The sequence below is a fragment of the Phalacrocorax carbo genome, chromosome 2, assembly GCF_963921805.1.
Source record: "Phalacrocorax carbo chromosome 2, bPhaCar2.1, whole genome shotgun sequence".
Lineage (NCBI taxonomy): Eukaryota > Metazoa > Chordata > Aves > Suliformes > Phalacrocoracidae > Phalacrocorax > Phalacrocorax carbo.
The window spans coordinates 107837220-107864396 of NC_087514.1; the positions used below are offsets into that span (position 1 = coordinate 107837220).

The following is a 27177-nucleotide window of genomic DNA, read 5'->3' on the forward strand; positions in this document are numbered from 1 at the left end:
TTGACAAGCTGGAGACTTTTAGTTGGATTTCTCTTTTCACAATCCTTCCTAAACCATGAGGCAGTAGGATATTTAGTAAAAGGGAGTCTTTATTAATCAGACAGTTTAAACTATTATTTCTTGATATTTAGATTCACGATTCACCTGTTGAGCTAAAAAAAGTATTGAAAAAATCAGCAAAATTCTATATCTGACTAGTCATCAACCTCCATCACAGATGCATAAGAAAGGCAGCACTAGGATCATTTATCTTGTGGAGAGAAATTTGTGATTCTAACTAGTATATTGTCTATTAATTTACACAATGTGCATAAAGATAATGTGCACCAATCTCTAACATGCCTGGCAAAATTATATAGAAATCCCAATAAAATTACAAAGTTCTAGTCATTTACACAGTAAGAAAATAATGAATTATTTCTTACAATGTACAATACACTTTCTGTTTCACCCACTTCCTCACATCTCTTGGAAAACTTCCCTACTGAAATAGCCATTCTTTTCACTGCCATCAACATGTGCTCATCAGCTGGAGGGTTAGTCCAGGTTTCACCCACTTGAGAGAAACTTCCTGGATCAGACTGGTTACAGTCAGCATCTGCAGGGAGCATCCTGTCTGCCTGTTTGCTCTTTCTGCCTAAGTGCAGTTGCGGTGGCCAGCCCTGAGTGTCCTCCAGAAAATGTAAGATCTTCCTATGGCATTTTTATCCCAGATCATCTTGTTTCTAGCTTTGCTATAAAATTGTCTGAAGTGACTCGTAACTGTCACTAACAATGCCACTCATATGGTGAAAGGAAAATAAGCAGGTGACCACTAGTGTTGGAAAAACTTAAATATTCTAATTCTGGTAGAAAAACTGCTCTCCTTGTTACAAATCCTTTGATGTTGAAACACTCCCTTCCAGTTTTGTTTCTGGTTTGTTTGTTTTTTGTTACAACTTCTAAGTAAGAAAAAGCAACATGAAGGCAAAATTATGTAATTACATTAGAAGCAATGGCAGATGTTTCAAATTGTGGTAGAAGCAAAACAAAGGATTAATGGCAATTACAGTAATAACAGAAACAACAGAATTCAAGTCAGGTGAAGTCGGGCAACAAGAGCAGCAATAAGGAAAGAAGAAAAAATAACAATTATCTTATTTCTCCCCTTCTCACTAAACAGATGTTCACAAAGCAACCATTTAAACTCCAACCATTTGAATCCAAGTCTCCTATTAGAAATCATTCATGGATATTACTCAGCAGAAGCAGTCTGTGCACAGAAGGAATTATGCAAACCTGAAGTAATTTGGTGGTAGTAGATCCCCTAGTTGGGAGTTGTGCTACTCATCATCATCAGTCAATCTCTAGTTTTCCTTCTGCCTTATTTCAATATAGCTTCTCAGTTCACTGTCACACCATGGATGAGGTGAGCTTGGGCTATGAATCAAAAAGGCAAAATAATAAATACATTTTATGTATGATGTCTTCAAGCATTCCTTGCACTAAGTTGAAAATACAACTGAAAAGTTAAACTTATATAACTCAACATACTGAGTTGAAAATAATGTTTTATGTTGGAAAGGCAGGTCCATAGGAGTTCCATATACTCATTCACTGAAAAATTCACTAGTTTTTTTCCTTTAATATCTGTGTAATGCTTTGGTATTTCACAGTTAGAATCTGTTGTTTCATTGAATTCTCTGTCCACAGCTATACCTTCTCCTAGGCTGAGACAGCTTGAATACTTGCTCTCTCCTTTTTGATCCTCCTCAGGACAAATTTAGGAGGGTATAACCATCTCTGAGTATTTAAGTGATCCACAATTTAGGGATGAGAAAACTTAATTGGTGGGGTGCAAAAAGGAAGGAAAAGAAAAAGGAAAAATTAAGGCTAGAAAAATACTAATTAGAATAGTGTTCCAGTAGGAATGGATCATTTAAATATGAACAAAACATAATAATGAGCAACTCTACTGTCATACTCTACTTTTACTTGCCAGGCTGTGCTCTGAGAATAGAACTGATAATACCACCACATTTCTTCCCTGTCTATAACTCCAATGATCTTATTGTATTTTTATGTTTTATTTGAATAATGTACTTTCATGACATTACCAATCTCCCTTTCAGCTTTAATCTCAGTACTACTGCTTTGCGAATTAGAAAGGGTGCTTTATTTTTTAATTTATCCTTGAGAGTGTCCCAAAAAATAACTAAAAGCTACGTAAGTTATTAGTTCATACATTAAACGATTCTAAATTAATTTACTACATTCAATTACTAGATTTCTACATTTCTTAGTTTTAATGAGGTATTTCTAGGGCAACAACAGCAAATGATGTTGTAACAACACCTGCTTGTACAAAGGATTAAGTCAAGGCTATTTTGATACCTTGTATTTTCACCCTCCAATAGTGTATTTTACTACCATAAACTTAAAGGGTCTTCTGAGCGAAATCAATGTAATACATTACATAAGGATATAATAATACTGTTTTCACAATCAATATGTAGAGACCTTCAGTCTTTTCAAAGAAAGCAAGTGTCATGGTTTTAGCTGGGATAGAGTTAATTTTCTTCACTGCAGCTGGCATAGTGCTGTGCTTTGGACTTTGTATGAAAGCAATGTTGATAACACACAGATGTTTTGGGTGTTCCTGGGTAGTGCTTGTACTAGTCAAGGACTTTTCCAGCTTCCCACGCTCTGCCAGGTGCACAAGAAGCCAGGAAGGGAGGGGGCACAGCTAAGAGAGTGGATTCAAACTGGCCAAAGGGATATTCCATATCATGTAACATCATGCCCAGTATGTTAACTGGGAGGAGCTGGACGGGGGAGGGAGGCAGCAATTGTGGCTTGGGGATGGGGAGCATCGATCTGCGAGTGGTGAGCAGTTGTATTGTTTGTGGTTCTGGTTTTTTTTTCCCTTTTTCCCTTTTCCTTTTTTATTATATTATCATTATTGTTATTGTTATCATAATCAATATTATCATTATTATTTTATTCTAATTATGAAACTGTTCTTATCTCAACCCACAAGTTTGGGTTTTTTTTTTGCTGTTGCTCTTCCAATTCTCTCCCCCATCCCACAGGGGTGGGGGGAGTGAGCAAGCGGCTGTGTGGTGTTTAGTTACTTACTGGGGCTGAACTACAACAGCAAGGAATGAAGTAATTTAAGAATTGAAATTCAGGTATTTTCACTGAATTTTTGTCCCTTAGATTTTCTAGTCTCACAACCAATCAAAGACAGTAATTAGAAACTCTGTTTTTCCATATAACTTATTTAGGAAGAAAAGAATAGAAAGTACAGCGTTACCACAACAAAATCTAAATGGAAAAGCTGCAAAAACGCTGATCTGAGAACCAATGTAGTATTTATTGAATTTTTGAATTCATGCAAACAGGGGAAAAATATTTGCTTCAAGATCGCCAGCAAACTTCCCAGAGTCCTCATCTAATTCCTATCTGAATATCTGGTGACTACAAATACAGCAGTATTTGTTTGTTTATTTACAAATATATGCAAATTTAGCCAACACACTGACACAGTGCTATAGCTGAATGTTTGTGGAACTACACACTAGAAGCCAAACAGCTAGGACGTATGCAAGCATCTTTTGCATAGTACTTGAAGCCTGGCCAAGTCCCCACTACATGCCTAATCTCCTCCACGCAGCCAGTTCTGCAGCATCCCAGTGGTGGTCGAGGGATGAGCAGAGCTGAGAGGGAGGGTCTGCTCCCTTCCACTGCTACCACATGATACCACCTTATCATTTGCCTGAATTCCACATGCTGAAATCATGCAAAAGACTGCAATTATCACTTCCTCCTGGCTTAATCTTTGCAATAACACAGCTCACTAGTAAAAACAGGAATACTGTGAAATTGCATAACTAAAATGGGTCCAGGGCATAATCATCCAATTCAGTTTTTAAAACTAGACTGAAACACAAGTAGCAAACTATCTTAATCCTTGAGATTGATAAAAATAAACCTATCCTAAATCACAAAGCCTTTGGTGTAGCCTTCCATGTTCTCTCAACATGAAAAGTAAATACTTTTAAAAATTTAATTTATAATTGTTTTAAGATAGTGTTGCTTAGCAAATTGCCCATATGGAAAAGGGAAATGCAACCTCTAAGTATGACCACAGAAGAACTGAAATTGTACTGCATGGGTGTAATTGAAGTGAATGCTTCATATGAAGAGATTTTTTCAAAATTCATAATGATGGCATTAGCAAGCTATTAAATATGAAAATTAATTGAGAATATGATTTGTTTTGTAGGGTTAGAGGGTTGACTAATGATTGCTAATGATTTCCTGACTAATGCTCTAATGCAGTTGTGGCCGTTGCACCACCTATATTCTTCAGCTACGTATTTGGTTTCGACCAAATCCTATCTCCTATTATTCAGTATCTGCCTGAATACTACAATCAGACAAATCAGTCTTCTTTTGGCAAATACCTTCTTGGCAAGTACAAACTATGGATTTCTCCTCTCCAATTAACTGCTGTTTGAAAAACCTCAGCAATTTATTAATATTGAAATATACAATAATTTTTCAACTCTTAACAGTAGTTATGCATTGATTTCAAATTCTCAGATTCAGAGCCTGGTGAATTTACCTGGCCAGGCCCTAAGCACCCACATAGCCAATAACTCACTCCCCTGTGATGGACCCGGTGAGAGAATAGGAAGAGCAGGAGTGAGAAATCATATGGTATGAGATAAAGGTCAGCTTAGTAAGTGCAGGAAAGAGAAAGAAAAAAAAAAATGCAAAGGCAAACACTCACAATCCCCCTCAAGCAGACTAATGCCCAGCAACTGCTTACTTGGAAGACAAACCCTACTCTTTCTTCCTCTACTTCCACTTTTTAATGCATGGTATGGAATATACCTTTGGTCATTTCAGGTACACATTTCAATGTGTATAAATACCTGAAGGACGGGCATAAAGAAGAGAGCGCCAGGATTTTTCCAGTGGTGCCCAGTGACAGGACCAGAGGCAATGGGCACAAACTGAAAGACAGGAGGCAGCCTCTGAACATCAGGAAACACTGTTTTACTGTGAGGTTGACCATGTACTGGCACAGGTTGCTCAGAGAGGTTGTGGAGTCTCCCACCTTGGAGACTTCAAAAAAAGCTGTCTGGAAATAGTCCTGGACAACTGGCTGTAGGTGGCCTTATTTGAGCAGGGGATTGGACCAGATGACCTGCAGAGACTCCTTCTAACCCTTCTGTGATTCTATGATTCTGTGAATAGTTACTTTTTCCCATCATGTCTTTTATATTTGGTTTCAAATCCCTAATTGATATTTTTGTGAATGCATCTTAAAAAAAAAATCCCCAAACTCACAGTGGTTATGGAAAGTAGCATATGATTTTATACTGCATCGTATCTCTAAGCACTACCCCTGTGTATCATTATTTTTTTGTACAGTATGCTTTTTTTCCTCTGAAGCAATGATGAACACTGTTCTGAAAATGTGTACTGATCTGAGGCAATGATATTGTTCACTGATCATTGCCTTACTTAGTATTTCACATCTTGTCATTTTCCCATAAATTACTGGAGGATGTGCTCTATGTTAATGCACTCTTCAGTAGCAATCACCCATTTGCACAAACTCATACAAAGAGCATCATACCAATGATTTTGGCACTATCATTAACATAAATTGCAACCTTCCTAATATAGGTTCTTATTTACAGCTGACGGGATGGAGGAATTAGCCATGTGTAGAGCCAGCCTGATGTAAATCTCCATACTTAATGCTATTTAAAAAACATTTTCCAGCCAAAGTCTGCTGACCTGTGGCTCTGGTCCAGCATCAAATTCAAACAACAAACTAGAACATTGCTATAAAATAAATTGGAAGGAAAGACTCTAACACAAATACTGAAATGCCAGAATATGTGAAAGAATCACTTTGACTATCATACACTTAATATTGCACTGACCAGGTTGGAATATATTATCTCCTGTTTATAGAAATATTTTTATAAAACTACCAAATGTCAGGGCAAGTAAAATAACAGGTTTCCTCTCATCCCTGTCATTTCATATGTTAGGATATGAAACCATTTTTGTCTCCAGACTTCAAAAATAAGCAGAGAGCAAAATTTAGTCCCTGGTCCTTAAAAGCCAACCAAGCTCCCATTAGAGTTGATGAAAAGATAGCTAATTACTTGGCAGATAAACAAGATCTGTACTTTGTTACTTAGTGTAAAAAGCATAGTGTTATCAAATGATAACACATCTGGTTGACCACAGGATGAGTTTGTTCAATACAGAAAACCATTTTCTTCTGAAATGTAGTATAGTTCAATATGTCTTATGGACAGGAATATACTATATCATGAAGTGTAACTGTAGTCACTTCACCTGGTAATTACCTTAATGAAAATAAATTTCAATAATAATTGCTAGATTCATTAATAATTCTGATAAATTGTGATAAACTGTGTCCATTTTATTAAAGAATAAATACAAATCAAGTAGCAACTACGCAAATGTGCTAACTTGGCATGAGTCTGACAAATGTCACCATAATGCAACTTGGACCCAATCACTTTTGGTGTCAAATCATCTTTCCCTTCTGAAAACATGGATTTTAGCTAAAGGAAAACATGGATTTTAGCTGAAGAAACTGTTCATTGTCAAACTCAGCACATCGTTTAGACCAAAAACAACTGAGGGGAAAAAACCACAAAAATTGCTATTTATTGTTTTATATTTTGAAGTTACTAATTTATATTGATTAGCTGTAAAATGTGAAATATATCATAATTTGACCTGAAGAATCTAGTTTTTTAAAACATTTGTTCTATTTTTCTTCACTTTTTTCCCCCCAACATTCAGCCAACCAAAAATAAATTGCTCACACAGCCCCATACCAGCTGCTCTTGCAGGAGACTACCAGGCTGGCCACTTGGTAGCCTCAGCTAAGGCAGCCGCAGAAGGTGCCAGCAATAATGATGATTATATTACATGCAGCATATGCTCAGTAGGAAGTAAACTGAGACTATCAATTCATCTTATCCTGATAGCTGAACAGCCGCACAGTAAAAGTAATTTTCAGGTACTGTTGTTTAGTGTGGGATCTGAAGTGGTTAGACCTGGATGAAGAACTCGGTATACCAATATTTTCAAAATTTCCTTTACATGCTGTTTTTTGATTAGTAAAACCAATTGTACTACAAACCTTCAAACTTTTTTATCTTCTTCAGTCACAGACTTTGAATTAAATTGGTGTGTGCATTTAAATTACAGTTAATACATGAATAGGTCAGCTATCCTTGGCTGAACCCTCTAGGGAAGCTCTAGGGAAGTCACTTCTTGGACTGTGCTTGCTTTTTAACTATTTTATTCAGATAATTTCACCTCCAACCTCCAAAAGTGTATGAAGAGGATTTTTTAGTGCATCCCAAAGCAGAACTCAGGAGTTGACAGCTGTTTAAAGGGCTAGTCCAATTTCAAAACCACTTTTGATTAGGACATATTTCTACAAGTGGTATGTGGTAGTGTGACATTTTATGTCGATCAAAGCAAATGTGGGTTTAATACACCCTAGAAGTCATGTGATGCTTTCTACAAAACTGTAACGCAGTTCGTTCTAAAACGCTATGGAATGAAAGCAACAGCAGCTCCTTTTCTCCCTGCAGCCTAGGACATGTCCAGACATTCGAAGCCATTTTGTTCCTTTTCCGAGCTACAACTTGTCTGCTTTTTCAAATGGCTTCATTTTTAAAACACAGCAAATCCCATTAAAAGTAATCAAAACCTGAAAACTGCTTATGTGTCAAATTAACTTTTCATTATTCTACTGATTTCAAGGAAGTTACGCTACATGACTTTATTCAGCTTAGAACTCTGAAGTACTGTCCAATTTTTCCAACTGCATAAAGCTATTCAACCATTTTAATAGTTCACATTTTTATTATTTTGCACCACCTCTGTACTTTCTAGAATCCTTCTATAGCAGTCTTAATTTCCCCAAACCTAGTTAATATTAGCACACTAGTTTCAATTAAACCAACTCCAATTAGAGAACAAAGTAATTAAATTCAACAATGATCCCTTCAGTATATTTTTGTAGGCTGCCATAAAGCCTTTCAGCTACCATATTGTTGTGGTTTAGCGGCAGCTCAGCCCCACACAGTCGCTCGCTCACTCCCCACCGGTAGATGGGGGAGAGAATCAGGAGGGTAACGCTCGTGGGTTGGGATAAGAACAGTTTAATAATTAAAATTAAAAGAAAACAACAGTAGAAATGCAATGTAAAGGAGAACAACGAGAGGCGCAAAGCCCCGGGGGAGGGGGGAAGGGAGGGGAGAGGGGGAACGAACCGCCGGAACAAACTGCCCGCGCCGCAGCCGCGCGCCGCCCGCCGACCCGACGCCGCGCCGCCTCCGCGCTGGCGCTGCAACTGCCCCCACCTCAATATATTGGTCATGGTGTCACATGGTATGGAATGAACCTGCCATTGGACAGTCGGGGTCAGCCGCCCCCACCATGGCCCTGCCCCTCCCAGCCCCCCCCCGCCACGCGGCAGAGCGCGGGAAGCTGGAAAGGTAGCCGACCCCCACAGTGAGGAGAATTAACCCCTTCTCAGCCAAAACCAGCACATTCTCCACCCCTTATTCCATACCATTTACACCATGCCCAGGTCCCATATGATGCAATACAACCATACCAACCACCACCCCTCCCCTTCCCATCCTTTAACATAATACACAGACATCATTCCCTTAGTTCATGGACCTTCCCTGTACAATGTCCATTAAAAATGTCCATTGAGTTCATCCAGTCCATGACTATGGGCTCCATCTGTTGTATCAGTCTTTCTGGGTGGGAGAGATGGTGTGTGGCGCTGGGTCGCTGCATACCGAGTCAGTCATCGTTCCATCACTGCTGCACGGCTTGTTTCATAGTTGATCTTCCATGGGTTGGGAGGCTCGTACTCTGATATCATTGGTACAACACAGAGGTGACACACAGTATTATATAGCAGTTCACATTGTGCCATGCAGTTCATTGACTGTTTTCACCCAAAATCAAATCCCCTTGAGGCACACATCGGATTTCTCCATCCTCCCGCATCACCCACCAAGTGCACCCAGGTCCTCGAGCAAAAGCAATCCCACGAATGGGTTTGCCTTTGCCGGAGGCAGGAAGAACCCAGACTGTTTTGCCCAGCATACTTTTTGTGTGCACTACAGGGATTCTATCCCCTTCCACAGTACGTAAGGATTCTGACTGGGCAGGGCCAGCTCGGTTGGCAGATCCCCTTGTGTTGACTAACCACGTGGCTTTTGCTAAATGTGTATCCCAGTGCTTGAATGTTCCACCCCCCATTGCTCTCAGTGTAGTTTTTAACAGTCCATTGTACCGTTCAATTTTCCCAGAGGCTGGTGCGTGATAGGGGATGTGATACACCCACTCAATGCCGTGCTCTTTGGCCCAGGTGTCTATGAGGCTATTTCGGAAATGAGTCCCGTTGTCTGACTCAATTCTCTCTGGGGTGCCATGTCGCCACAGGACTTGTTTCTCAAGACCCAGGATGGTGTTCCGGGCAGTGGCGTGGGGGACAGGATATGTTTCCAGCCAGCCAGTCGTTGTTTCTACCATTGTAAGCACATGGCGCTTGCCTTGGCAGGTCTGTGGGAGTGTGATATAGTCAATTTGCCAGGCCTCCCCATATTTATATTTCAGCCATCGTCCCCCATACCACAGAGGCTTTACCCGCTTCGCTTGCTTGATTGCAGCGCATGTGTCACATTCATGGATAACCTGTGCAATAATATCCATGGTCAAGTCCACCCCTCGATCACGAGCCCACCTGTATGTTGCATCTCTCCCTTGATGACCTGAGGTGTCATGGGCCCACCGAGCTAGAAATAGTTCACCCTTATGCTGCCAGTCCAGATCCACCTCAGCCACTTCAATCTTGGCAGCCTGATCTACCTGCTGGTTGTTCCGATGTTCTTCAGTGGCCCGACTCTTGGGGACGTGAGCATCCACATGACGTACCTTTACAACCAGGTTCTCTACCCGGGCAGCAATATCTTGCCACAATGTGGCGGCCCAGATGGGTTTGCCTCTGCGCTGCCAGTTGCTTTGCTTCCATTGCTGCAGCCAGCCCCACAAGGCATTTGCCACCATCCAGGAGTCAGTATAGAGATAGAGCACTGGCCACTTTCCCCGTTCAGGGATGTCTAAGGCCAGCTGGATGGCCTTTACCTCTGCAAACTGGCTCGATTCACCTTCTCCTTCAGCAGTTTCTGCTACTTGTCGTGTAGGACTCCATACAGCAGCCTTCCATCTCCGGTGCTTTCCCACAAGGCGACAGGACCCATCAGTGAACAGGGCGTATTGCTTCTCATTTTCTGGCAGTTGGTTATACAGTGGGGCTTCTTCAGCACGTGTCACCTCCTCCTCTGGTGATAATCCAAAATCTTTGCCTTCTGGCCAGTCCATAATCACTTCCAAGATTCCTGGGCGACTGGGGTTTCCTACTCGAGCCCGCTGGGTAATCAGTGCAACCCATTTACTCCACGTAGCATCAGTTGCATGGTGTGTAGAGGGGATGTTTCCTTTGAACATCCAGCCCAGCACTGGCAGTCGGGGTGCCAGAAGCAACTGTGCTTCAGTACCAACCACTTCTGAAGCAGCTCAAACCCCTTCATATGCTGCCAATATCTCTTTTTCAGTTGGAGTATAGCGGGCTTCGGACCCTCTGTATCCCCGACTCCAAAACCCTAGGGGTCGACCCCGGGTCTCCCCTGGTGCTTTCTGCCAGAGGCTCCAGGTAGGGCCATTCTCCCCGGCTGCAGTGTAGAGCACATTTTTTACATCTTGTCCTGCCCGGACTGGTCCAAGAGCTAATGCATGGACTATTTCTCGTTTAATCTGTTCAAAGGCTTGTCGTTGCTCAGGGCCCCATTTGAAATCATTCTTCTTCCGGGTCACTTGATAGAGAGGGCTTACAATCATACTGTAATTTGGAATATGCATTCTCCAAAAACCCACAACGCCCAAGAAAGCTTGTGTTTTCTTTTTGCTAGTTGGTGGAGACATGGCTGCTATTTTGTTGATCACATCCATTGGAATCTGACGACGACCATCTTGCCATTTGATTCCTAAGAACTGGATTTCTCATGCAGGTCCCTTCACCTTACTTTGTTTTATGGCAAAACCAGCTTTCAGAAGGATTTGGACTATTTTCTCTCCTTTCTCAAAAACTTCTTCCGCTGTGTTGCCCCACACAATGATGTCATCAATGTATTGAAGGTGTTCTGGAGCTTCTCCCTGTTCCAGTACAGTCCATGGCAAATGGTAGGACTGTGTTTCCACCCCTGGGGCAGTCGATTCCAGGTGTACTGGACGCCCCTCCATGTGAAAGCAAACTGTGGCCTGCACTCTGCTGCCAGAGGGATTGAGAAGAATGCATTAGCAATATCAATTGTGGCATACCACTTGGCCGCCTTTGACTCCAGTTCGTATTGAAGTTCTAGCATGTCCCGGCACAGCAGCACTCAACGGTGGAGTGACTTCATTCAGGCCACGATAGTCTACTGTTAGTCTCCACTCTCCATTAGACTTCCGGACTGGCCATATGGGACTGTTAAAGGGTGAGTGGGTCTTACTGATGACTCCTTGGCTCCTCAGTTGGTGAATGAGTTTATGGATGGGGATCAGAGAGTCTCTGTTGGTGCGATATTGCCGCCGGTGCACTGTTGTGGTGGCGATTGGCACCTGTTGTTCTTTGACCTTCAGCAACCCCACAACAGAAGGGTCCTTTGAGAGACCGGGCAAGGTAGACAGCTGTTCAATTTCCTCCGTCTCCAAGGCAGCTACACCAAAAGCCCACTTGTAACCTTTTGGGTCCTTGAAATACCCTTTCCTGAGGTAGTCTATGCCAAGGATGCACGGAGCCTCTGGGCCAGTCACAATGGGGTGCTTCTGCCACTCATTGCCAGTTAGGCTCACTTCGGCCTCCAATACAGTTAGCTCTTGGGATCCCCCTGTCACTCCAGCAATGCTGATGGGTTCTGCCCCTATATAGTTTGATGGCATTAAGGTGCACTGTGCGCCGGTGTCCACTAAAGCTTTATACTCCTGTGGGTCGGATGTGCCAGGCCATCGGATCCACACAGTCCAGTAAGCCCGGTTATCCCTTTCCTCCACCCGGCTGGAGGCAGGGCCCCTCTAGTCCTGATCATGGCAGTCACAACTCACTTCCTGCAAATGTGAATCAGGAGTCCCTCTATTACACTTAGAAATAAAATCTGCGCTTCTACTCCTCTGTCTGGGGACTTGTTCACTGGAAATTGGAGCAGCAGCTTTCCTGGAAGAGCCCCCCTGAGTGACTGTTCTTCCTTGCAGTTCATGCACTCGTGCCTGTAGGGTCGAGGTAGGCTTGCCATCCCACCTCATCATGTCCTCTCCGTGGTCACGCAGGTAGAACCATAGGGTGGCCCGTGGTGTGTATCCCCTTCTTTGAGCCAAAGGACGCTTATTCCTAACAGCTGAGACACTGCTCTGTCGAGGTGGGGAGTAGGACAGATCTTCTTTGAGTTGCTGGACCTCTTGGGATAGTTTCTCCACAGCAGAGACAAGCGAGGAAGAGATATTTGTGTCGTAATCTCGGAGTCTATCTATCACCTCTGCCACCGTTGGTGTCTCGTCATCTTTCCAGGACATCACTGCCAATGAGTTTGCATGCGAAGATGGTGCGCTCCGTACAAACTTCCGCCACATGGGTCGTGTGCACTCGGCTTCATCTGGATCTTTGGATGACCGTTGATCATCCAGGTCACCATAAATCACCTCAAACACAGCTAATTCCCTTAGATACTGGATGCCTTTCTCCATAGTTGTCCATTTTCCTGGGCTATATGTAACATCTTCTTTAAAGGGATACCTTTCCTTCACTCCAGACAGGAGTCACCTCCAGAGGCTGAGGGCTTGTGGCTTTTTTCCTATTGCTTTGTCAACGCCCCCTTCCCCAGAAAGGGATCCCAATTGTTTGGCTTCTTTTCCCTCTAGTTCCAGGCTACTGGCCCCATTATCCCAGCATCGGAGCAGCCAGGTAACAATGTGCTCACCTGAACGACGGCTATAATCTTTTCGCATATCTCGCAACTCGCTTAAGGACAGGGATCGGGTGGTCTCTATTTCATTTATTACTTCTCCCTCCTCTCCCCGCGATGGCCCTGGTTCTTCATCATCCCGTTCTAAACGAGTTGATGTCCGCTTCCAATATTTTGTCTTGTGTATGGGGGCAACTGATACTGGTAGGGGTTTATTTTCTGAGCTAGCTCCGGTACTTGTTGTGGGGGTTTGAGTGGCTGCAGTGCCTGTTGTCAGGGCTGGATTGTCTACAGTGCCAGTCACTTTGCATTTCAATCCAGAGACATTCTCTTCCCCCTGGGGGCATTGAATGCTGTTGAGCAGGGCTCGGTTTGCATGGGCCAGACCCCAGCATGTTGCAGTTATCTGTGTCTCTCTGGAGTTCCCAGCGTAACAACATACTTTCTCCAAATATTCTACTAGTTTTTTAGGATTCTGCACTTGTTCGGGGGTGAAACTCCAAAACACTGGGGGTGCCCACTGCCCTAGGTATTTGCCCATGCTATCCCACATGCCCTGCCACTCCTAACTATCAAGCCTCGGGGCAGATTTCTGGGTGATAGTCTTAAGTTGCTTAGTCAAAACCAAAACAACCTGCCCAAAAACTAACAATAAGTGCACCTTAACCACCCAAGGATGTTCAAGATACAAAGACGTTGTTGTAACAAAGGCACAGACATCATAGAACAAAGTTGCAAAGGTATTATTCTGTATTTCCTCCATATAAAATCTCTCAGAGGAGGAGGTATAATTGCTAATTGCCTCAACAAGGTGGTATCCAAAGTACAGTAACGGTTTCAGCAAAAACCCCAAATACCAGATAAAGCTGAAAACGAGTGTTTGTATAACAAATCTTGTAGGCAAAACATTACTAATCACAGCAGAACACAGCAGACTCAACAAATCAACACCAATCTGTAACACCAACTGCAAAAAGGACAACATGGTGCTGTGACCAGCAGCTGTTGTTATCTCCAACCCTTGAGCCCCACGTTGGGCGCCAAAAAGACTGTTGTGGTTTAGCGGCAGCTCAGCCCCACACAGTCGCTCGCTCACTCCCCACCGGTAGATGGGGGAGAGAATCAGGAGGGTAACGCTCGTGGGTTGGGATAAGAACAGTTTAATAATTAAAATTAAAAAGAAAACAACAGTAGAAATGCAATGTAAAGGAGAACAACGAGAGGCGCAAAGCCCCGGGGGGGGGGGGAAGGGAGGGGAGAGGGGGAACGAACCGCCGGAACAAACTGCCCGCGCCGCAGCCGCGCGCCGCCCGCCGACCCGACGCCGCGCCGCCTCCGCGCTGGCGCTGCAACTGCCCCCACCTCAATATATTGGTCATGGTGTCACATGGTATGGAATGAACCTGCCATTGGACAGTCGGGGTCAGCCATCCCCACCATGGCCCTGCCCCTCCCAGCCCCCCCCCCCCCCCCCCCCCCCCCGCCACGCGGCAGAGCGCGGGAAGCTGGAAAGGTAGCCGACCCCCACAGTGAGGAGAATTAACCCCTTCTCAGCCAAAACCAGCACACATATACACAGAGTGATTTGGTTTCTCCATAATCTAAAAATTGCACTGTTACCCTTTCCAAAGCAGCTTTCAAATTCCACAACCTCTCCACAGCACTGCTGATGTATAATTTCTTTATCTCTACCTGCTAAACTCTGATCCTCTCTCACTACCCCCGCTATCCTTTAAATACTCACCCAGCTTCTTCAGAAAAGTCCGAAAACAATGTGAAGAAGAGTGATGCAAAAGGAGAGAAGCAGCATCCCAAAACAAATTTTCATAGCTTGACGCTTCAGTGGAAGCAATAAGTCTTCTATATGTATTAATAAGAATTAGTCAGTTAAAAAGCAAGCAAGAGAGGAAGAAAGAAGTAAACAAAAACATGAAAGAATGGGCTTAAAAGAGAATGAAGGAAAAAATGCAGGAAAAAAAAAGCTAATTAATTAGATGAAAACCAATTGTTTTCTTTAGTATTGAAGCTATACACTAAGAAGTATATTTTTCCCTTTGCATTTTTTCCTTTATAAAGTTACTATTTAAATACTCAACTACAGCTGAAAATTCACGGTGTATACTGTGACTATTTTGAATCCTCCTGACCAAAAATGCCTATTTTGGGGAAGAGATAATTGGGGAAGACATAACTTCTAGAAATATTTGAACAAGTTTTACTACAAATTATATATAAAAAACAGACAAAAGAGTATTCTGACCTGTTTGAAAATCAAGGATTGTAAAACATGTGTTACTGATACTGCTGCCCTGTGCACACATGTCCAGGCTCAGGTACCCCTCTGGCAATCACTGGTGATACGCATTTTGATACATTTTTTTCAGACTTTTGTCACATTATCTTTGCATAAGAAAATACAGAACATAGCCCTACCTTTTCCAGAATGACCTGAAGTTCCTCTTTAAATAACAAATAATCCCTTTAAGTGGATTATTTAAAACCCAGAGAGAGACAGAGAAGGTTGCATGCTTTACCTCACCTTCAACTTCATTCAAAAAACATATTTCTTATTAATTACAGATTTTGCCCTTTGATACAGAACTAAACAAGCTATTGCTTAGTGTCTTTGAGAAACTATTATACCAGGAACATACTCACAAGATGTTCAACGACTTGCAAACATGCTACTCCTTTAGTTTGTAGAATCATCAGTTTACTAAAAGCTTCTCACAACAGTTATGCCTTTGTCTCCATTCTAAGCTACTTACATAGGAAAGAGAGGATGAACACCATGTTTCTGGACCACATTTTCTCTCTGTTACTCCTGTTCTACAATGCAAGCATGTCTTATGTGGCTTTAAAGGGTGCTTGCACCACACTCTTCAGCAGTGCTGAATGGAGCTAAGAGCTCCCAGTGTTCCCCAAAGCCCTAATCCCAGGGCACGCAAATCCCAGGAGCCCTGACTGCAACGGGAGGGTACTTTCTGGAGTGCTTTACCACTCTGGCCCTTCTCTGATTCCCTTTAGAGAACCTGCATTAATGGCTAGGCCTCCCCTCCTACCCATGTCCATCCATTTACCCTGGAACTATACTCAAACTTCCAGGGAACAGGGTGGTCAGGTTATTCAGGGCATGGCCAGACTGTATTTGGAGATTTTTTTTTTTTTTTTATTCAGAGGGCTCTGAGGAGCAATGCAAATGTTCCTTCCTTGAGATGAATACTCAGTTTTACTCTACCTTAGTTCCCAAACAGATCTAACCTAGTGCCATGTGCCTGGTGTTTGAAAAATATTCATTTTGATTAAAATCAAAATACTTTATGAATAAAAGCATACCTTAAAGTGAAAGAGCAGAAGAATGGGGAGATTTATGAACATGGAAAATGACAAATTGAAGATGCCATTATTTTTACTGATGAAATACTGAGGCATTAGGAAAAAAATAGCTGCTAAAAAGATGATCACCACCCTACTCCAGTGAAATGTCATTAATAATCAGTCTTAATACAGGAGGTAGAACTTCAGTAAGATCCATGTTGCTGCCACTAGTGTTGCACTGCAATTAATCTGAGAGAAATCTCAAAGAATATCCTGAAGTAGGAGAGAAATTACTTTAAAATTTGCTTCCATTATGCTCAGCTTATTTATTCAAGATTTTGTCAGCAAGAAAGCACTGATATTTTTCAGTCATTGACAAAGAAGAGGAGCTATTCTATTATCATTCCTCAGTCATAACACCAAGCAAGGATTACAAAGTTTGGAAGACAGAGAAAAAGAAACCTTTAATAGATTGAATTGACAGGAACTTTTTGTGTGTTTGCTCTTAAAATATAGATAGACAGTGAATTCCTCATGGAAAGACATATAATAAAAGAGTTACCAAAGTTAGGATGACATTAAAAAAGACAATCAAACCTTTTTCTCTAAGGATTAGTTCATATAGTTGCACTACTTTGAATAAAAATGAATCCTGACAACAGTAATAATATAAACACTGGAATTGCTTATTATTTTTCAGTGTTCACTGGAATCCACATAAAATTAAAAACACTAGCAGGATACCAAGTGATTTGACATAGCAGGTAACTGGATTATCTTTCTTTCGTCCAGGTGTTACTGTGCATTTCGAAATCTGCACGTGAGTCCAAAGAAATCTAGTCATTGACATTGGGATAGTGCACACAAACATGAATCAATTACCTATGCACTTCTCATTGAAGTGTATGTGACTATCCAGTTCCTCCACTTTAATAATGAGCCAAGTGGATGTTAGGAAGAAGTTCTGCAGGTAAAACCTTAACTTCATCAGAGGAAAGACCTGATTTGGCATTTGGTGGACTTCCACAGTTTTCACTCATTATCCTTCTTTGTTCTTTCTGTGTTCACAAAGTCATGCTGTTTTTACAGATTTCTTGTACCTGAACATGATTGTGAACAACAGAGTTGGCCATCAGGCCACAGATCAAAGTGCAGTACTAATCAAGGCAAGAACCAAGATTTTTTTGGTTCAGTGAGATTAAGGCTGCTCTCTGCTTAGCATGGTAAATGCTGACCTGCATTAATCATTAAGTTGTGGCCAGCAATCCTCTCAATTCCTCAGGACTGCTAAATTCAAACACACTTTGCACAGAAATCTTTAAACAAACAAAACCAAAACCCCCAATCCAAACAAAACAAAACTCTCATTACTTCCAACTCCCTAACATCTGGAAATTTTGTTGAGATATTTTTACACCTGTGGGAGAAAAACGGCAGAGTGGTGCACAGTATCATCACAGATGAATTATCTTAAATGTCTGACAGATTTTTTGGTCTGCTTGCAATTTCAGATTTTCAACAAAAATAATTGGTTCGGTATCTCTTCCAAACTTTTTTGCTATTTGACATAGCGAAAAAATTATGAAAACACAGTCCATGCCATAGGGGAGTGATGATTAAAAATAACAGAAGCTTTGATCTGTTACATCTGTGTCATTCAAGAGTAAAACCACTGTAAATACTATTAAGATTTTACAAAAGTGAATACAAAATCAGAATATGTTACAAATATCAGAAGTAGACAATAAAATATCAAAGAGGAATGAGTAAAGGGGAAATAACAAAAAGGTGAAAAGAATTTTTGCAATGGACAAACATTATCAAAAAGCAGAAATACTGGTTCTTAAGGTGCTGAGAGAAAAGATTCTATTCAATGGTACAGCATGTTCCAAAATACAAATATTTTGTGGACACAATTTTAACTAGATACAATAGATTAATTATAGCTATTAATCTGTGCAAGTGCTTTGGTAGACACGTCTTTTTAAAAACAGCATCATAGAATCATAGAATAATTAAGGTTGGAAAAGACCTCTAAGATCAAGTCCAACCATCAAACGAACACCACTATGCCTCCTAAAACACGTCCTGAGGTGCCATGTCTACACGTTTTTTGAACACCTCCAGGGATTGTGACTCCACCACCTCTCTGGGCAGCCTGTTCCTCTCTTTCAGTAAATAAATTTTTCCTAATATCCAATCTAAACCTCCCCTGATGCAACTTGAAGCCATTTCCTCTTGTCCTATCACTAGGAACTTGGGAGAAGAGACTGACAACCACGTCACTACAACCTCCTTTTGGGTAGTTGTAGACAGCAATAAGGTCTCCCCTCAGCTTCCTCTTCTCCAGACTAAACAACCCCAATTTCCTCAGCCGCTCCTCATAAGTCTTGTTCTCCAGACCCTTCACCAGCTTCGTTGCCCTTCTCTGGACATGCTCCAGCAACTCAATGTCCTTCTTGTACTCAGGGGCCCAAAACTGAACACAGTACTGAAGGTGCGGCCTCACCAGTGCCCAGTACAGGGTCATGATCACTTCCCTACTCCTGCTCGCCACACTATTCCTGATACAAGCCGGGATGCAGTTGGCCTTGGCCACCTGGGCACACTGATGGCTCATGTTAGCTGACTGTCAACCAACACCCCCAGGTCCTTTCCTCCAGGCAGTTCTCCAGCCACTCTTCCTCAAGCCTGTAGCATTGCAAGGGGTTATTGTGACCAAAGTGCAGGACCTGGCACTTGGCCTTGTTAAAGTTCATACAATTGGCCTCAGCCCATTGATCAAGCCTGTCCAGATCCCTCTGCAAAGCCTTCCTACCCTTGAGCAGATCAACACTCTCACCCAATTTGGTGTCATCTATGAACTTAGTGAGGGTGCACTCAGTGCCCTCATCCAGATCATTGATAAAGATATTAAACAAGACTGGCCGCAAAACTTAGCCCTGGGGGACAGTGCTTGTGACTGGCTGCCAACTAGATAGCTTGACAGATATTAAATATGTCTTGAATTTATGACTTAGTAAGGTCTATCCTATAAGTTACATGTATCTAATTGCATATCTACAGTTTAATCAAAGCATTATCATACCTGTCGTGGCAATGCAGGTGAAACCCCACTGTAAGTTGTGGAGCATATGTTTGCTTTACAGAGTCCATGTTGGCTACTAAAACATTGTGCAGATATTTCTGTAAAGCATTATTGGCATAGGCTTCCAATAGAAACTAGTATAATGGGTCTTTTCTAGGGTAACTGAGATAGCAGCTTGTACTAACCAGCTGCCACTTTCTGAAACTCATTACAGTTTAGCAGTTAAGTTGGTAACTGATTCCAAACCTTTAGCTGCTGCTTCTGAAATGCTGGACTGCATTTCAATCTTCTGCACCTTGGTAGAAGCTCTATCTTCATCACTGCAGTGGCCAACAAATGCCCAAAGTTTAATTTCCACCAGTAGACATGATAAGCATCCTTTTCTTAAAAAAAAATTCTGCAGATCCGTTTTTCCAGAAAGCATTGTCATTGATTTTTTTAATTCCTAATCTTATTAATCAAGTGAAATATCTTTCCCACTCCTTATTCCAAGAATCTAAGGAAGTGATTCTGAATCATTTTTGCTGGTGACACAAATTCCTTGAAAATAGAACTTACTGACCATGTGCCAGTAAAATTTTTCAATCTTACAGAAAATCAGAGATTTTTTTCATCTTCTTATGTTAAGCAAATCTCACATAACAAAGTATTTTAAAAGATACATTGAAAAAGGATATTCTTGAAGTAATTCCTTCTAAGAAGTGATCAATATCTGGAGGCCATGTCCTTCTACATAAATTCCTATACGTGTATAGATTTCCACAAGGAACTCTACGGGCACGTATGGCTTATGCCACAAGCACATAAAAGCATAGAAGTTCAAGGGGGCAAGGCAGTCTCCTCCCCCAGATTATAATGGCAATGGTGTTATGCAAACCTGATTTTCAAATATGTTGTATTTTTGCATACTCCCTTTAACCTTCACTAAAACTCTGTCCTCGTACACACTCAGAGAATGTTGGCTAGTCTAAGCGACACTGATTTAACATTAACGAATGTATGCAGGCAGAGTATGAAATCATTGAAGGAGATTAATGGAAAGAATAGGTTATATTATAAAGAAAATGTAGAAAAGTAGGGAAAATATGCATTCATGAGGTGAAAAGGGGAACCTATTTCAGGTGCTCAGTTTCAGAGACAATTCAGAAAAACATTTTAATAGACTGATTTGATAAATAATATCAAGCACACATACACAAAAAAGTGCAGTAAAAAAACATACTCAAACATACTCCTGGAATGAGATGTATTTTGGGCTGTTCATACTTCCAATAGCCACATATATGTTATTAATTACACCATATCCATCCTCAATATCATATGCATTCTGCTGCGTTCTGGAGGTTTATCTGATGGACTCACTATGAAAAATATGTATGATACGGGGGGTGGGATCTGATAATATTTCTAACAATAAAAAGTAGTTCTTAAAAGCAGTTCCAGTACTTCCAAACTCCAATCAGGAACTAAACATTGTTTAAAGAGGCTCCTGAGAAGCAGAAAAGGCTTTCCAATTGTAAAACCTAATATACAAGAGGCAGCTCAATGCCATTGTCAGCTGGGAAAGCTCAGGTTAGAATTTAGGAAAGCCTAACTATAACCTTAAGATAATTGGTAAAAGTCACAGCCTCAATACATGAAACAGTATCATTTCATCATGAAAACAGGACAGGCAATGTTTCAGTAAAATAGTTACACTTGTCTTCTTGTAAGGCAATGAAGGGCAATGAAGACAAGGCCAAGAGAAGTCCATAACGCAGTAGGGTATGGAGCTCTGCCCTATGATGCTTTTGTTCTACGCATTGGAAAGTACAATCTTCTCTTATTTGCATATGTTTAGCTTGATTCTTCATACAGTTTTTTTATGACACCCATTCATCTCAGGAACAGGAATGAAAAAAAAAACCAGGGTATTTTTACTGCATACTTGAATAAGAAAAAAATACTCAGAGTAATGCGAATGTATTTAGGATACGGGTGAAAGAGAAACTCTAGTCAAGGCATGAAATGATATACCATAAAAATCCATTTTGTCTGAGAAACTAATAAACTAATTTCTTTTGGTCATTCATCAAGAAAGACGACTTTTCACCAGAATAACGTGGGTTCATGAAGAAGCAGTGTCTGTGACTATTTCTGTGAAAACAATAACCATGAATGGTTTTGAACAGTTTTTATAAAACAGGATTCAGTACACACAGGGGAGTAATTTTTGCCTTCCTCTATCTTTCTTTTAAGAAATAAAGATAGTGAATCTTTTCCTGTAATAGGCAGAGCACATTTACAGAGAGAGTTATGAGAAACAACCAGTTCGGAACATTCTGCTATAACTGCAAATTTAAACTCAAATGCACTGCTCTTTCGTAAAAAAAGCATTGCAAAGAAACTAGGGCTTACAGCATTGTAGTTACACTTTCCATAGAGGATTTCTAATACTCACAACGCCCTTATGAGCTACTATTATTTCTAACAAACACCAAAGCAACATGTAACCTTTTTCATTTAGTGATACTGGATTAAGTCTAATTCCTAAACAACAGCAAAGATAACTTGGAAAATTAGCAAAAATAGTTCGCCAGCTAGAAGTATGAAGATAAAGTGAAAGTAAGAGACTCAGTGATCACAGTATCAAAAAACCTCAAAGGAATTGCTAAGAGAAAAGCAAAGGTGCAGAGTGAAACAAACACAAGAGAAGGGTGTATTAGTAACAGACTGGAAAAAGTAATGTCTTAATTAACAATTTACCTACCTAACATTTACCTAGGAGGACTGATATGTATTTCATGAGAAACATTTAACCTATGAATTAATGTCTCCTTCAGTTCTATAGCAACATGGCAATAAATAAGTAAAAAAGAAGGCTCCAAAAGCTGTTTGTCTCCTCTTCTAGGACACAACCATGTAGATCAGAGCAGAGCAAGGACATCGCTCCTGCTACCCTTGTGCTTGAAAAATCACCAGAAGTTGAAATCAGCTTTTCTAGAACACTGACAGAGAAGAAGGGAACAATCAATAAATTTCTTAAGGCTGGACAAGATACATGAAAGCTTATGGGCGTGTTTTCTGAAAGAACATTGAGAACTGAATGCTGATGCCTGAGCAAGTTTTGGAGCAGCTTCCATTCATCACTGTAGGACTGCAGAAATCTCATTCCTCTCTCGGACTCTTTCTGAACAACTCTTATTAAGCCAGAATTATGTCTGCAAGTAGAGTTCCAGATCAGTTAATGTCTAGCAATGTGAATGTTTATATATTAAGTTCTGAGCTGGATGGCTACTTAGGAAAAATACCATATTGTAATTTTAAACTTTGTTTTAATCTCATTCTACCCATAAATCTTATTTAATAGGGGTATTGAAGTTGCTTTATTGTAAGTAAAACAAACAGCAAATTAAGTTTTCTATTTCACCTGTTAAACTCCTGAATTCATGAAGCTCCTGTCTCATTTCCTACAAAGACAAACAGGCATGAAATAGTAATTCATGTACTGCAGTAACACTGCTTTGTGCTTTTCATATGCTGCCCGCAGGCACAGTGAATAGGAATAAAAATTGGAACACAACACCAACAGATCTTGTTCTGTTCTTTGTATCTATGCTTTTAGCTCCCACATTCTGATTATTTGTTACAGCTCCTACAGCTCTGGGAAATGATAGACTCACAGATACTGTGAACACAGCAGTCCTCCTCCCTTCAGTGTCTCATTCTCAGGGTGAAGGGAACAGTGGCAGAACCAGCATGCTGTTCCCTCACCACTTTGGAGGATGAGATCAGTGGCCTGTGGAGAGTTACATACCAAGGAAGTCACAAGCAGTGTTATTAGGAAGTCTAATGACAACGATGGATGAAGATATATAATTTCATTAACTAGCATTCTGCATTCTATTAGTGCATTGTATCACTGTCCTCTATATCACTTTGTTTCTTACAGCAAAGAGAAGCCTCTTCCTTTAAAAAACAGTGATTCAATACCCTGTGTTGCCTCTTTCCCTCTCGTTAACCAGTGGGCACAAAAGAACTTTCGTCTATCTCTGAGTTCCTGTTTGCAAATGAGGGAAATGTCCTATCACCTCCCATACCAACTGGAAAGTGTATGGGCATCGAGAACTCAGAAAACAGCCAGCTTTCTGTATGTCCTCAGTACTAAACGTATCACTGTCTTCTCAAAATGGAAGTTTCCAAGGAAAGAAGCAGAAGATATGAGAAATGTAAATGTAAAAGAGAAAAAAAACCCAAAATGTCTAGTGGGCTGGGTTTTTTTCAGACTTACATATACATGTACGCTGTTATTAAGTTGCAATTATGATCCACAGGCTTATCATTTCATTAATTTATTAACAGTAGTAGTTACTTTAGTTACTTGGATTGCCAAGATCAAGCCTCTATCACGCTAATTGCATATTCTCAAAGGATTTCCTGGTCTAAAAAACATATTACCTAAATAGACAATATTAACAATAAGAAGCATCAGTGAAAAAAAAAAAGAAAAATCAAAAAAATTGTAAAAGTTGTAGAGGAAATCTGTACTAGAGTCAGGAACCGAATGCAGATCTCCTCAGTACGTAATTAATTGACATAAAGACTAGGAGACAACTGCATCCACTGCAGGCTCCCTGCTTGAAAATGGCTTCCCCAGAAATTTAGTGTCCCTATAGTTTTGTTGTGTGTTGTGCTAACGTGGTATATTTTCCACAATGTTGTCTGGTTTTATGCTTTCTTAAGAATTTCACTAAGTCATCTTGACTGGGTTTGTCAAATAATATTGATTATCTTTTGTTATGGCTTTGAAACAGATCGCTAGATCTGAACATAATTCAAAACATATTGGGCTGCAAGTTCAAAACAAACAAAAAAAAAACCAAACCCAAAACAGTGAGGAAGGAAAACTGCATTTCCAGATAGTCTTTACTAACTACGAGACAAGGAAAGTTCATCCAGCTTTGAGCAGAAAATTATACCAGATGACCTTCTGCACTGCCTTCAAACCTGAATTATCCTACAGTCTTACAAGATTCTTGGTTTGGGGTATGTTTTCAGAAGTCACTTATGATTTAATTTACATGGAACACCTTATGACTGACTTTGCTCAGACTAAGTGGATTGTGACCTGCATTGTGACCTGTAAAATCACTCCCAATCCCTATTGTTGGCAATTATTTTAATCTGTTCTCTGGGGTGGACCTGTTATTTCGCTTGGATGAAAGCTCATGATTAAGAAAAAAGGGACTCAAAGTCTAAAACTCATAACAGAAGAACGAGAATTCTTAGTTTGCATAGACTGCTTTTCATGTGTTGTTCTCAAAGTATGTGACAATGAGAATTCTTTGACCACTGTGCCTGCAGCCAAAAAAACCCCACAATAAAACAGGTTTATCAATATGAAGGCTTTCCTCAAACACAGTATTTTGATGCAGTTTCTACCGCAACAAAATAGAGCTTTAAAAAAACCACCCTATTTAAGCTATTATTAGCAATAGAACATATATTAGTGCAATTGTATATACTTTTACCTTCTCAGAAAATGCATATCTAAAAGCAGCAAAAGCTATAGTTCACTGATGGCTAGTGAACTACTTGCCATTAATAGATCAATAAACAGCTTCAATCCTGATTTGTTTAAATATATAACTGAGCATTTTCTCCATGAGGAATAATCATGTTGTAAAGTGATGTGATTCCCAAAAGACAAAAAGGTGAAAAAGTTGCGCTGCTGCACTGTCTTCTCTCTTTTCTGTTCTCTTTGATGCAATTTAAAGCAAAAGCACTATTCTAAGTTGTTACTTAAACATCTGAAAGGTGTAAAGGAAAAGTTCTGACTTAGAAAAGCACCTGTGGTCAAGACCACAAATGCTATCCTGGTCCCATGAAGTCTACAGAGGTTTCACCACTGGCTTCAATACAACCAGGATTTCACTTCCTGAGGAATACAAAAATGTAAATTTTTTTTTTCTTTTTTTATGTGGGCACCATACTGCAGTGATTTATATAGAAAGCTCTGTGGTGGAAAAAGCCACATGAGTACTTGGAGCTGTGCCGTGAGATGGATAGGGTGTTACAATATATTTCGCAAATAAGGCAATCCTACCAAAAAAAAAAAAAAAAAAAAAGAGAGAGAAAGAGAAAAGTGTTATGCAAATACTGCAGGTTTTGTTACCCTCTAGTTAAAATGATCTGTGATTGTTGTTTCTTTCACTTAAAGGAAAAACATCCCACTACATCGAATATCTCTGGAAATTCACTTTCCAGACCAAAAAACTGGGTTATAAACAGTTTCTAAGAGAATTTATCTTTCCATATAAAGGGTGAAAACATGAAGAAAGAGTTATCTGCAAAACACACTCAAATATTTCCAAGAAGCTTAAAAATGCAAATATCTGGAATTGATTACTCCTTGAAGAAATTTTTAGTCAGTTATTATTTTGTGCACTCCTTAATTGTTCTTTTAAATCTAGAAGCTAGGGCAAACATCTGCAATTACAGTATGTATTTCTTTTATTATAATATAAATATATGCTAACAAGTACAATTTGGTCCTGAAATAATAGTCTTATATATTTAAAGAAGGATAATCTAACACTGTACTCTATGTAAACTATGAGCTTTCTAGCCATATTATCTCCAGCCCTGTCCCTAAGTAAATTCACCTTCTAAATACCTGCCCAAAGATACACATATACTACTTTTCTGAAACATATGCAAGCAGGAAGCTTGCATCCATCAGCAGGATCTAATCACAATACTTCTAGTTATGAACATGATTCAGGATCCTATACATTAAGGCCCAAGAAAGAAGAAATAATTTTCCACTTTGCAGAGTCTGTGCTATGTGAAATTAAGTAAAATAATAGCAACAGAGACAAACCACGCATTAGAAATAGTGCAAAAACAGCAGGGAGGAGGGAGAGGAGTAAAAAGCATTACAGTATCTATTAACTAATGGAAGGCTTATGGAAATAGGGATAAGTGCACATGCATGCCAAATGAATCCTTATCTATAGCGCCATAAGAAAATACACCAAAATAAATTCATGAGGGGAAGCAGCTTAAAGTATGACACTGTAAGCATCCAGCCATTAATTTCATACAAAATGCATTTTAATTGCTCCTAACACAATGAACTCATTTCACAATCATGAAAATGTGTTATATGTTTCCAATTACTATCCGGTCTTCGTTAAGTACCATTAAAGATTTATTTAACATCAAATGTTATCATACATAATTAGAGCACAGATAAAGTATGAGAGGCATATTAGAAGAGTTTCTAAAGTGGAATTCCTTCTTTATGTGCTGTTTTACTGATTCTGGAACAACTAATACCTTATCAGTTATAGGTAAGACTTGTTGAGGAGGCACATATAGCGAGCAGTACTAGGACTGTTCTCTTCCAGTAAAGCTACACAGCAAAAGGAGAAGCTTATAATGAATCTACTTGTAGGTAATAGCGTATCATATTTCTCACACAGCCACATTACTGACCATGCATCAGTACAACGTGTAAGGCACGTAATGTCACTACAATGTGTAAGACATCTGATTACCCACAAATACTCTGTGTTTAAGAAACTATTTCAGAGGTGTTGGTGGGAAAATTCCAACTCTCATTCAGCCAGTGCCCTTGCTGACTGTAGCATATGAAAACTGACAACCAGAGAAACCGGATAAAGTTCAAAGCAATTTTTCAATGCCTGT

At 40.3% G+C, this 27177-nt stretch overlaps 1 protein-coding gene across 1 annotated transcript in view; it reads right to left on the reverse strand.

Moving 5' to 3' along the window:
- CNTNAP2 (contactin associated protein 2) overlaps positions 1-27177 on the reverse strand; it is a 1195621-nt gene that overhangs the window by 301773 nt on the left and 866671 nt on the right. The gene's annotated exons all lie outside the window — the stretch shown is intronic.